The 13988-nt window shown below is 41.2% G+C and overlaps 1 protein-coding gene across 3 annotated transcripts in view; it reads right to left on the reverse strand.

Moving 5' to 3' along the window:
* LOC149802456 (immunoglobulin superfamily member 10-like) overlaps positions 1-13988 on the reverse strand; it is a 163232-nt gene that overhangs the window by 135431 nt on the left and 13813 nt on the right. The window lies entirely within an intron of this gene.

Consider the following 13988-nt stretch of genomic DNA (forward strand, 5'->3'; position numbering starts at 1 on the left):
AAATAAACACGCCCCCATACGCATCAAGAGAATTAAACGATCAAAACAACAAGAATGGTATACTAATGAAATCGCAGAGGCACAACGCAAACGAAACTACTGCCATAAATATAAAGACTTCACAAACTATCGTTTATGGCGAAAAAAAGTCAAATCAATCGTTGTAAAACACAAACGCTCCTTTTTCAAAGAAGCCATCACATCAAAGTCCGATAACAGATCCATCTGGAATCATTTACGAAGTCTAACTTCAACGAAACCTGCGCCTCTAGCTTCATGTGAAATTATAGTCGATGGCACTAAATATACTAAAGAGCTCGATATTGCAAACCAGCTGAACCATTTTTTTACTAATATCTCCCAAACGCTTGAAAGGTCTAAGAATACAGAGCCTAATTTAGACAAACTTACTAAATTCATGAATGAAAGGGTACCCGAACATATTAGTTTCAACATTCCCTTAATAACAATAAATGACACTTTTGATATTATAAATAAACTTGACACAAACAAATCAACAGGTCTAGATGGAATTCACCCCAAAACTCTGAAAATGTCGGCTTTATCAATCTCAGAGTCGTTGAAAGAAATAATTAACTGTAGTATCACTTCCAATGAATTCCCGGAGTCATTGAAGTTTGCAAAAGTATTCACAATTTATAAGGGAAATGAAAAGAATGACCCATCCAACTATCGACCCATATCTGTTCTATCCGTACTTTCAAAAATTATAGAAAAACATGTCAGCAAGCATATTTTCAGATATCTTGACAAGTACCAACTCCTCCATAGATCACAATCAGGTTTTCGAAAGAATCATTTATGTCAGACTGCAATGACAAAACTTATAGACCAATGGCTACTAGCAGCAGAATCAGGTGAACTTACTGGTGCAATCTTCATTGATGTTAAAAAAGCATTCGATTTGGTTGACCATTTGGTGCTCATTAAAAAACTTTCAGCCTACAAGTTTTCTCCAAACTCAGTTGCCTGGTTCACGTCGTATCTTACAAACAGACACCAGGTTGTTTGCACGGGTAAACATATATCAGAACCAAGTCATATCTTAAGTGGTGTTCCTCAAGGATCTATATTAGGGCCTCTTCTTTTTCTTCTATTTATCAATGACCTAGCCTTGTATCCAGCGCACGCTAACACAGATCTTTTCGCTGACGATTCGACATTACATTTATCTGATAAATCTCTAGACTCCATTAAAAATAAACTTCAAACCGACCTCAACAATATATCAGTTTGGTGTCATCAAAACAAAATGCATATTAACATCTCTAAAACGAAATGTATGACAATTGGAACAAGGCAGCGTCTATCTACTAACACGGATTTACTTCTAACTCAAATGGCTTAGACGTATCTATTGTCAAAAATCAAAAACTTCTTGGTATCTACATTGATCAACACCTCAGCTGGAATGCGCATATCAATCACTTATGTGCAATGGTAGTCAAAAGAATAACTCTATTAAAATTGCTTTCAAAATTTCTACCTCCACAATCACTTGAAATTTATTTTTCGGGTTATATACTACCACTGACAGATTACGGCTGTACCATATGGGGAAACACATCAAATTATAATCTGTCCAGAATTGATAGACTCCAGAAAAGGGCAGCCCGAATAATACTGAAACTTCCTGTTATTACTCCCTCAAATGTGTTGTTTTCACGTCTGAAATGGCTACCTATATAAAAACATATTCTTTATTTTAAAGGAATCATGACATACAAGTCTTTAAACGGTCTTTCTCCAGATTATATCTCTAACATAACTGAACTAAGATCATCAAATACTGAGCGTAATCTCCGATCGACGACAAACAACGATCTCCAGATTCCTTGGTCGAAAACAAAAGCTCATTTTCTGTATCAGCACCTACTGTATGAAATTCCTTACCAATGAGGATACGTAATTCAACATCCCTTGTTTCTTTTAAATTATCATTAAAGAAATTCTTTCGCGACCAGCTAGAATGATATATTAAAAGTTCTCAATAGAAAACTTTAAAATCATATCCATAATTGATATATATTTGTATGTTTCCCAGTATAGTCACACATAGTAATTCATGTCAAATATGTACGAATGAGTGTGCGACGATATATGGTTATGTGCATGAACTTCTATTTTTATTATTTTATTACAAAAACTGAGGACCGCGTGGCAGATGGGTCAGCCATGACCAAATGTGTTATCCTCGTAAAAGATAGTTTATTATCATTATTATTATTATTATTATTATTATTATTATTATAGAGGTGTGGATACTTTTGAAATCTCTTTTAATGCTGTTGCTATAAAATAATTGAGTCAGTGTTCGTTTGTCTATATTCGTCCATACTTAGGTGCAAGTATGCATCATTTGCTCCATATTTTAATGCCCCTATACCAGGATGATTTGTGTCAACATTTCTTCAGTTTATTATTATAGAAAGGTTGCGTAAATGTTTTACTGCTTGTAGTGTTGAACTGGCATCATTTTATACAAATCTGAAAGCCATAATTCCAATGAAGCTTTCTGTCAAACTTGATCAGATTCGTGGGAAAGTGGTTTTGAAATAAATGTTTAAAATATTTTTCCTCTTTAAAGGATAACAGTGATATTTGATAACAGATCGTCGTCATTTGTACCAATTTGAAAGGTATTCATGCCATACTGTTTGCTTAAGTTCAACATAGTATGTTTGGAGAGGTTATTTTAATTTTTTTTCTTCTATGTTGAATAATTGCAACCTTATTTGGTGTTGGATTTGTAAAGATTTGAAAGGTATTATGGGACGGATTCTTTCTGTCAAGGTAATCAAACTCTATTCATCAGTTGTGCAGAAGGAGCGTTGCAATTATATATAGAGTATCTTGTGTAAATGGTATTGATCACAGCGATCCTCTTTTAACTACTCATTCTCTTATTTCTAATCAAGGTGACAAATGAACATCACTTGCCGTTGAACAGGGACAGGTTCCTGAGATATCCTGTTCCTGAGATATCCTCTTTATCTTTGGGAGGTATTACTGAAACTGAAGCCACAGAACCATATGTCTGACATTTTGTCAAAAATGGGGTCTTTATGAGAAAATGAAGACCACATGAAGTACCTGCTGATGACGAGAGGTCAGTGAACTATAACATTGTAGTTCGAAAATCATACAGGCAGGGAAGTCTTAGTTTGGCTCATGAAAATTCCTTTGACTGATCATGTGGGGATCAACAAGATGTATCACAAGATCTTAAATCACTTTATTGGCCAAAAATTAAAAGTGATATTTGTAAATACTATACGTTTTTTCATACTTGTCAAATGGTAGGAAAACCCAATCAGAAGATATTTAAGACTCATCTGCAACCTATTCCTGCATTTGACGAACCATTTAGCAGAATAATGGTAGATTGTGTCGATCCCTTGCCTAAGACCAATTCAGGCAACCAATTCTTGTTAACCATGTTTGTGCGTCGACAAGATTCCCAGAGATAGTTCCTTTGAGGAATATTAAAACTATAACATTAGTGAAAGCTTTGATGCATACAATATTTTTCGCATGTGCACTGACTATAGAAAGGCGAGTAGGCTGACTAAAACAGATTCATTTCCATTGCCAAGACTCGATGACTGCATTGATAAAATTAGAAATGCAAAAGTATGTCACTAGATTTGACCTTCTAAAAGGATTCTGGCAAATTTTATCGCCGAAAAGGGCAAAGGAAATAAACTTTATTATAATAAACTGGTGCCGTTTTGGGATGAAACGTTCGCTTTGTATTTCTTAACGTTTAATGAACATGATTACATCTGGTCTAGATAATTGCGATGCTTAAATTGATGATAGCACAATAGATAAGGACGCCTGGAAAGATCACATAGAGACACTTCGGAAATTCTTTGATAGACTCATTGTTGCAAATTCGACGATTAATTTATCCTAACGTACGTTTTCTCATGTTTGTTTAACATTTCTAGGACATATTGTGGTACATGGAGAGGTTAACCTATAAATTCTAAGGTCAAGGCTATCTCTGAAGGCTGTCTCTGAATTATATGTGCCAACCAGTACAAAGCAACTGATGCGATTTTTTAGTATGACCGGATACTACCGGAAATTGTGTTCCCAGTTTTCCATAATTACGGAACTGCTGAAAACTTTATTGAGTACGAAGACCAAGTTTCATGGGTCTGAATACTGTCAAGGCTTTGATAAACCATATTAGAGAGTGCAGCAGTTCTTTCGGCTACAAATTTCACTCAGTTATTTAAAATGTCTGTGATGCAAGTGATATTGGGGTCGGTAGTAGTAAATGGGGATACCCTAGCCTCAATGGGAATTAGCATTACAGAGACCCCTGGGACACTCTAGCCTCAATGGAAATTTAACATGGAGAAAAATCGTGAGCAAATCTACGTACAAGGGGAATTAACATGGGAATAAATCGTGGGCCACTTTACGTACAAGGGGAATTTAACATGGTGAATAGAGTTTGGGCTTGTTTAGGGACAAGGGGATTTTTTTTTTTTTTAAATTTTTTTTTAAAAAAAAGGGGTAGGCAATTGAAAGGCTATCTCTTTTCGAGAAATATGGCTGGCCCTGAAAAGGGCCTTTGGCTTTCTTCTATTTCTCCATTTACTCATGCAGCCCCTAATCTTTCCCCAAATTCCTTTTTTCTGCTTCTTTTCATTTTCCGGTATCCAGTCCGGGTGCCCCATGGCTCGGAACTTCTGTTGGATTTTTATCCAGTTATTGTTCAGTCTCTCATATTCTTCTTTTTTCTTTCTATTCTCTTGTTCTTTTCTATCCTTTGCCCACCTGTCCTTAATTTTCTGCACTTCTTCCTCTATTATCTTTTTCATCTTTTCTTCCGCTTTCTTTAGTTGTTCAATGCCCCTTTTCACGAACTTCCACTCTGACCATTTCTCTAGCTCTTCTAAATAGCATCTCACTGCTTTTACCTTGTCCATAGACTCTTTTATAGTCCCTACTCTTACATACTCTGGTTGAATCAATTCTCTCAATCTCTTAACTTCTTCCTCTATCATCTCCTGTATCATCTTCCTCGCTAATTGTAGTTCATTGACATAGTCAAGACTTTTTCTCAACCTCCATTCTCTTTCTATCCTTTCAATAGTATACTCTCCATCCATCATCCAAAAGTAAACATTTCTTAAGTCATTAAACAACGCCGACACTTCCATCATGTATCTTATTCCGTAGAATGGTTTGAACGACGAATACTGTGGGTTCTTATACGAAAAGCGCGGACGTGATGGAAAACATCCCCTAAAAAACATAAAATTGATCTTACCTAGATCATGACCAAACAACGCGCGGACGTGAAAGAAAACATCCCCTACTTTCTCATTTCATATAATAAAACCAAAACTATACTCTCCACATACGCTAAGAAACAATAAACAAACCCATAATCTACTATTCACACAAACATACCTGAGCTCTTACAAACACAAACACACAAACACATACCCTCACATTTTTTTCAAAAAGAGTTAGTGTTTATATTCACACTACTCTACCTACACACATTGGCAAATTAATAGTTATTTCTTTTCTAGAGTATTGGGTAGCCCTTAAAAGGGCTGTTTTTTGAACTCCAGATGCACCTATCTAATGGTGGCACCTTCCAGGCCTGGCGCCACACACACATCTTTGACTCCAGTCTCTTTTTACATTTTGTCTTGAGAGTGCAGAGGCGGGATGATTCGCTTCAGCACCCCAATCCTCTGTCTCGGGAATATTGTATGACATCCGTTCTCTCCTATTTTCTTTTCCTCTTCTTCCCTCTCTCTTCTCTCCTCCTCTTCCTTCTTTATTCTTGCTTCTTCTACGATAGCCTCCGCTGATATTTCGTTTACTATGCGCCTGGCATATTCCAGGTGCATCTGGAGTTCTAGCAGCTTCACAATCCTTGTATTCATTGTCTTCCTGTTAACAGGTCGACGATGGGCCCAACTGACGATTAGTTTTTAATTTATACTGAAAGCGCGGACGTGAAGGAAAACATCCCCTTAAAAACATAAAATTCATCTTACCTAGATCATGACCAAAAAGCAACAACGCGCGGACCTAAAAGAAACACTCACTCACTTTTTTATGCCACCCATCACTATTGTAAAATTTTTTATAAATCACTTCAATAGACTATTTACATACGCAAAGAAATCCAATCTAACCCCAAATCTACACCTCAAACTCCAAAAAAGACATGATTTTAATCTACTATCCACACCAACCTACTTGATCACTTACAAACACACAAACACACAATCCTATACACAAACACATACCCTCACATTTTTTTGAAAAAGAGTTAGTGTTTGTATTCACACTACTCTACCTACACACATTGGCAAATCGATCGTTATTTCTTTTCTAGAGTACTGGGTAGCCCTGAAAAGGGCTGTTTTTTTGTTTGCTATGGCAATCGTTTTTTAGTTTCTAAGAATGCGATGTCCTCTGAGGATAGACTTTCTGGCGATAGCTCTGCTTCTTCGAAAAGAGAAGAAGAACTCTTTGGTGTCGATACGACAATCGACAAAGCCTCTGTCAGCTTCAGGTTGCTGCTGCTGTTGTTGTTGTTGCTGCTGTCTCTGAAGTCTGTACTTCTCCGTCCATTCTTCTTTCTTCCTGTTCATTTCTTCTCTGAAGAGCTCTTCTATCAGGTCTTCAGTGATTTTTAACATTCTCACATTCTCTATTTCTTCTGGCTTCGGTATCAGACTGTGTCTGACCCTATGCAAATTCAAGTAGGCTTCGTTGAGTTTAGCTAGTTTGGAACACATCTTCTTAGGAGGATTAGTCGACAATGGATGGTTAGACTGGAAACAACCCCGGTTCTTAAAGGCAAAGCGCGGACGTGAAGGAAAACATCCCCCACACGGTTTTCGAGCCGCAACGTTCAGTGAGTGTTATGGGAGGGATAGTAAGAAATGAAAGAGCATCAATCCAACATTCTTATAGCTAAACAAAAGACAAAGGCATTTTTTTTTTCAAAACACAACATTTTTTATTCAAAAATCACTTAACACTAAACAACAACTCTAACATTTTTAACAATAATCCAACATTTCATGTCCAAAGTTTCTCCACTAGGTAAAGAGGGACAACAGTCTTCCATGGTTTCTAGTAATCTAGAATAACTTCTCTCAAACTGTTGATTTCTATGGTATTATCGAATTCTGCATACAGGATGACGTTCACCGTTTCATCAGGGTCTCGGTCTTTAAACTGAATTTCCACACGAATCTGGCCGGATTTTATAGGGTGGAAATGTCCCTCGTCGCTGCCTTGGTCAGGAGTGAAATCGAAAGCCCACAAAGCATAGCCTCCTGCATAATCCTCGTACATAATACCGTGACTGGTATTGGTTCCTGACTGTCCAGTGGCTTCGTACAAGGACAAGTACGATCTCAAGTAATTCTTCTTGGCAAAGTCAGGTTCAAACGGTCGGGTACACAAGGTTTTGCCATCGCGACTGACTTCGATTTTGGACAAGCCAAAGTGTTGAAAGTAGAAAGGATTTTTTTCGGCAGCTCCGTTGAAGGCTGTATTCTCGACGATACCAACGATTAAACGTTTGGGTAACTGTCCTTGGAACAGATGATCTTCGATCATGGATCGCTGTCCCTTGGGAATGGTGAAGGTTTTCACTTCCACGCGTCGTATGGGATACTTGGCGGTCGTTCTGCTCAACGTCTGACTGATGTCGTTTCCCACTTTAGGTAACACTTCCACACGGCGTACGTAGAGTCTGGCTTCTTGGATTTTGGTTTTGTAACCGTCACTATCAGCCATCAAATGGAAAGCGGCACTGCTACGATTCAGTCTCAGGCGGACATCCACCCCGTTCAGCAAATACTTTTCTTGCAACCACATGTCCAAATGCAAACGATCCATCAGTTCTAAACTTGTGTCGACTCCCGTGATTCTCTTTCTTCGTTCTACAAATCCATCATTGTCGTCTTTCTTTTCATCAGTTTCCAATATTTCAAACTTGGTAGGTTCGTCAGCTTCCCATACCACACAGGCATTGAGATGAGTGTTCTTGGCATCTATTCCGTACGTCAAGAGATTTTCCAGGTAGGCACGATAAGGGTAAGTATCCATGCTGCTACTGACCAGTTTGTTATTCAAGTACAAGTCCACTCCACTGAACAAGGAATGCATGAAATTGTTGACGGGAGCTACTGCTTCATCGTCTATAGCACCTCCAGTCTTATCTAGAATTTTGACTTTCAGGTACAAGTAACTGCTATTCAGATCGATGTAATCTTCAGGCTGTCCTTTGATTTCAAACTCGATGGGAGCGGAATCGGTCAGTGAGGAGACGGGGTGAAATTCCACCCATTGGGATTCTTGCATCGTCATCATCGTGGGGGGCATGGCAAACAGGTCCAGTTCCGTCTTGGAACAAGCGCAAGATTCTCGGTGCATCATTTTCTTTTGTCTCTTTTCTCAATAATCGAAAACGTCTCAGTCTCGAACGGTTCTTCTTTTCTTGGCCTTTCTCGCTTGAAGTCTGGTGAAAGGGTGTCTTCTTCGTCGTCTCTTTCTGCCTTGTCCTTCCTGAATGCCTGACTCGGTAGCGTGCAGGGCATTTATAGGTGTCTCTCGTTGGCCTAAAATGTCTTTGCCCGTTTGCAGCAAGATATTTTTGCCTGCCCTCATGAAGGCTTCTTTAGGGTTTTGTTTGTCGATGATGACATTTTGGAGAAATTCTTTGCCTTGCGTCAGTGCCGCATCTTTCAAGGCGTGCAATCCGCGTGTTACCATCGGTTTCAACACCGGGGCCACCGAACGAAAGGCCGATTTTAACATGTCTCCTAAGCCGTGTCCTCGCTGTCGAGCAACCCCTCGGTACACTGGATACATGACTTACGAGTCGTGAGAGAACCGTTTTCGAAAATGGAGTTTCACCGTGACTTTTCCTTTGGTGAATGGAATATTTTGTCCCAGATCTCCTTTTATAGCAATGTTGACCGTGTCCAAATACGACTTGCTGACAGGCAAATAGTGAGGATGGACAAATTCGCGGTGGACGTGGTAAGTGTTTCCACCTTCCTCGTCAGCGCCCGTGGCAGAATCTACTTTGAAAGGAATGACACGCAGTAACGGTACGGAGGTGTGTCCCACCACGTTGTACTCCACCACATCGGAATACACGAACATCAAATTCAGTCCTTGGTTCAGTTCTACCGGGGCACGAAATAACTTGCTAAAAGACTCGTTGTCGTAAACGATGGGTGATTCGTTTTTCTTGAGCATGGCCTTTCTCATGTCCATGTCTCCGCCCAACATGTCAAACAATTCAGGACAAAATAAAATGGACACGATTTTACTTCGTTCAAATTTCATCAAGAAGCGACGAGCTGCTTTGTGGTACTCCATGGTGACACTTTTGTTGACATGCTCCAAAGCTTTCAGAAACACGACATTAAACCTGGAGGTTATGGTGCTGACCAAATGTTGACCACTAAAATAATAGCCTGGGGGAATGAACAAGTGATAGGTGGTGTACTTTTGATTTTGTGTACGGGTTTTCTTGTCATATTTGACATTGCTATCCATCCACTGTTGCATTTGCTCGTCATGAACTTCCACATCAAAAAAATTTTGATCGGGAAGGACATTGAGGACGTGGGTCGGGTGAATCATTTCTACTAAAGCCACTTCCCAATGGGCTTCGTGATCTAACTGGAAGGCCTGAGGTAATTTGGCCGTGTAACAGCACAATGTGTTCTTGGGAAACACCTCCATGGAACTGTCACTGGGTAAAGTTAAGTAAAATTGGTTTTGGTGACTCATAATTCAAGAGTTCTGTGGCTGTCCGAGGGGTTACTGGACGTCAGAGGCGTGTCTCCGTCTAAAATGGGGTTATGGTTGTGGTTGAAGTGGTGACTGGCACTGGCACTGGACACAAGGTTCCCGGGGTTCACGTTCGAGGTGAATTTCAGGGAGGGATTAGGAAGCAGGTAACCGATGCAACTGCTCAATAAAATGGTCCACAATTGTTTGTCTCCTTGTTGCAAACTCAAATTGGCGATGGCTGCCCCGATGACACAATACACCACGAAGATTTGGCAGAAAAAGACGATTTGCGTTTTAGGCACACGTTCTCCACATCACACCCACAAGGGTTGTTTTTGTAAATCTTGCAGAGAAGAACTAGGTGAAGGAGGAGTGGTCGACGTAGCTGCGTCTGCTGTGTGAAAGGGCATGATGGTCACTTCTTTTTATAGTCGATGACTTGCGAAGCGTCGATCCAAGAATCAAAACTGGGTGGATATCCTTTCCAACGTACTTTGACTTCTTTGACACGTCGTTTGCCCACTTTACGGGTTCTGCGTTCGAGAATGCTTTCGATGTCGTACACGTCGTCTTCTTTTTTGGTGACACGTTGTAACTCGGGCAAATAAAACGTTCCTTTGAGCACTTCTCCGTTCATGTCTTCCAATTTATAGACGGTAGGATGACGGCCATGCACTCGTCCAGTGACACGAAACAATTCGGTTGTCCAGTTAGGTAAGTAACCTTTGTCGAAAGTGCGTTTGGTTTTGCCAATGCGCACCCAATCTCCTACGGCCAACACTCCACTTTTCTTGGGGATAGCCCTCGTCGGGGACGTACCAAACAGACGCTCAAACACCAACACTTCGTTGTCGGGAGTCACGTCTTGCGGGGCACGTCCGATGTTTCGATGGTAAGATTGGTTGTACGCTTGCACCAGGTGCGGTAAGATGTCGATGTACTTCAGAGTGTGGTGATGCGTAAAATATTTCCAAATGCGTTCTTTCAAAGTGCGTTGAAAACGTTCCACGATGCTGGCTTTGGTTTCGGGATTCTCGGTGGTAAAAAAATGAATGTCACGTTTCTTTAATTCTTTTTGGAAAGCTTGGTTCAGAAATTCGGTACCTTTGTCCGTTTGCCATCGAAGAGGGTGACGACCGCTTTGTTTCAACACCCGTTGAAAGGCTCGCACTAACTCGCTGCTCGATTTGGAAGTCAAGGGCACGACCCAGGCAAATTTGGAAAAGACGTCGATGACACAAAACAAATATTTGTAGCCACGATTGTAGCTGGCCAAATGAGAGACATCGGCTAAATCGGCTTGCCATTGATGATCGATGCCTTCCACTCGGGTGCGACTTCTGGCAAACTTGCGTCGAATGGGTTTGTGTAAAGTGTAGGTAGCTTGTTCTTGTAACCATCGTTGCACTTGAGGTAAACGGAGACTTTTCAGTCGAGTTTTGGCAGCACGATACAATTTTTGAACTCCTGCGTAACCTGCAGGATGGGAGGGATCGTAGTAAATGCTGGCTAAGACTTTTTCCATTTTTTTTGTGTTGGTTGGTGTGTTAATAAGACACCCACTCTTGGAGGACAGCTCATACTCGCTTAAAATTGTACGAAGCTTTAGAACTGTTAGAAGAACGCGTCCTGTACTTTGACACGGACAGTTGCATTTACATCCATCACCCGATTCAACATCACCCTGACATCGAAGGAGACCGTTTAGGAGCCTGGACAGACGAGCATCCCGACGACAAGATTCTAAGTTTCGTCAGTGGCGGCCCCAAAAATTACGGCTACGAATACCGGGACGAACAAGGAGAAGTGCACACGACGTGCAAAGTGAAAGGACTGACTATGAATCATCGTACCAGTCGAGTGGTCAACTTTGGGGTATTGAAAGAAGCCTTGCAATCGGGAGAGGATGGAAACTTTAAAGTGACCACCTATCAACCGAACAAGATTGTACGTTTACCCACTCACCACATCGTCAGTCGACCCTTGGAAAAAGTCTGTCAAATTGTATACCAGAAGCGAGTGCGACTTCCCAATCACTTTACGTTGCCGTACGGTCACGTCGGTATTGGTCTGTATATAAAAAGGAACCCTAGGCGAGATCGATAGTTCATTGTTCATTGAAGTAACTTACCATGTCGTTGACGAAGAAGAAACCAGATTGGTTTGGCTTGGACCCAAGAGGTGGCCCAGTATGCACGAGAGTTACTCAAGGAAAAAAGTTACTTTTCAACCCGTGTTAGTGACGGTGCCGGAAGAACCCGTCACCCAGGACGGGACTGTCGTGGACAGGCCTTAAACACCCTTTCGGGAGGACACTTGTGTGACCTTACCCCCTACTATAGAACTGGTTAGAACATTACCCAAAACATGTTGTTGTACAGACACTTGTTTTTATTCCACGTTAATGGTTATCATGTGCCTTTTATTCTTGTACTTAAGCCTTTGGCTTTTATGTATTTTTGTCTTTCGTATTCATGTTTGAAACATTCAATAAACGTGTTCTGAGAAAAGTATATAAACTCTTGTCTTGTTTCTTTTCGTGTCACAAGTGACATTTCTCACATTATGGCTACCTCTGCTGTCTCTGCTCCCTCTTCCTCTACTGTCAAAGTCATCGACGAACACTTAGATCGTGCCAGTTGGGAGGCTTTGTATCTTCGCCATCCCTTTAACATGCTCATTGCTGGACCTAGCGGTTCAGGCAAAACCGAATTCGTCAAACGTTTGATCGAACATAAACATCATTTGATCGATCGGCCACCTCAACGGATCGTGTGGTGTTACAAAGAGTGGCAATCGGCGTACAGCCTCTTGCGAGAAAGTCAAGGCGATTCCATCGTGTTTGTGGAAGGCATTCCTAAAGAAAACGACGGCATCGTCTCTGACGCCCGTCTAACCCATTTGGTCATTTTCGACGACATGTTAAGAGAAGACGAAGAAGAAATTAAACTGTGGTTCACGCGCAAAGGGCATCACCGTAATGCCAGTGTCGTTTACATCACCCAAAATTTGTTTCAACAAAGTAAAGCCCATCGCGCCATCAGTCTCAATGCGCATTACGTGGTCTTGTTTAAAAGCCCTCGAGATAAATCGCAAGTGCAAGTCTTAGCCAAACAGTTAGGAACGCCTTGGCTGACTCAGGCGTACGACGATGCCACTCAAACGCCACACGCCTATTTACTCGTCGATTTGAAACCTACGACCCCCGAGGATTTGCGATTTCGTACCCACTTGTTTCACCACTGGTTCCAAGACGGAGGGCCTGTCCTGTACACGTCTCCGTCCTCGACTTCATTTCATCAAGGTCTTAAAATCTTTCAGAGTGGGTAGAGCTGTTTCGTCTAAAGCTTTCTGGTGAAAGAGTTGCAGTCGTTGCAAGAGTTGACCGTACTTTTGCGATTTTTCTGTTTCGGACAAATCTCGGCGATCCATCAAGGACTGCAATTCGTGTTGCAACTGGGACATCTCGCTCAAATTGGGATTGGGAGGTAAATGCGGGGTGCGTTGTTCTTGCCACCGATGGTATTCCAAGATTTCATTTCACTCCCCATCAAAAAATCTATAAAAACCTCAAACCCTTTTTCGTCTGTCTCACACAGTGTGAACATGACGTCCCTTCAGTCGCATCTTCCCGTCAAATTGATTCGTGCTTTGTATGGCATCAGTCGAAAAAAAAATCCACAAACACGAGCTCGTGTCTTAGAAGCTAGTCTGAAAGAAGTCTTACGATGGTTCACGGTGACGGCACGTCAAATACTCCAAGGAATCATTCAGATTCCTCATCAAACCAAACGCTTTTTCGATCGAAACAAAGTCGCTTTGGTCCAACTGGCCGATCCCCGCATCGACACTCAAACCAAAAAACAAATCATTTTGAAACCTGGAGGGAGCGGTACTCTAGGAGGGGTCATCATTCGCTCACTCTTAAGATGGGATCCTAATGCCCCCAAAGTTATACCCAAGACAAAAGTCCAACGAAGCCCCAAGAAGAAAAAGACCAGGTCCCCAAGGAGAACTTCTCCAGTGGCAGGACCCTCCTCTTACCAGACACCACCACCACCCCAGAAAAAGAAAAGAAGCCCCCAGAAAAATAAACAGAAAAAAGTCCCCAGAAAAAGAAACGTCCACAGAAGAAAACTAGTCGCAAGAGAGGCACT

This window comes from Sinohyriopsis cumingii, chromosome 3 (genome assembly GCF_028554795.1).
Source record: "Sinohyriopsis cumingii isolate HCF-2022 chromosome 3, ASM2855479v2, whole genome shotgun sequence".
Lineage (NCBI taxonomy): Eukaryota > Metazoa > Mollusca > Bivalvia > Unionida > Unionidae > Sinohyriopsis > Sinohyriopsis cumingii.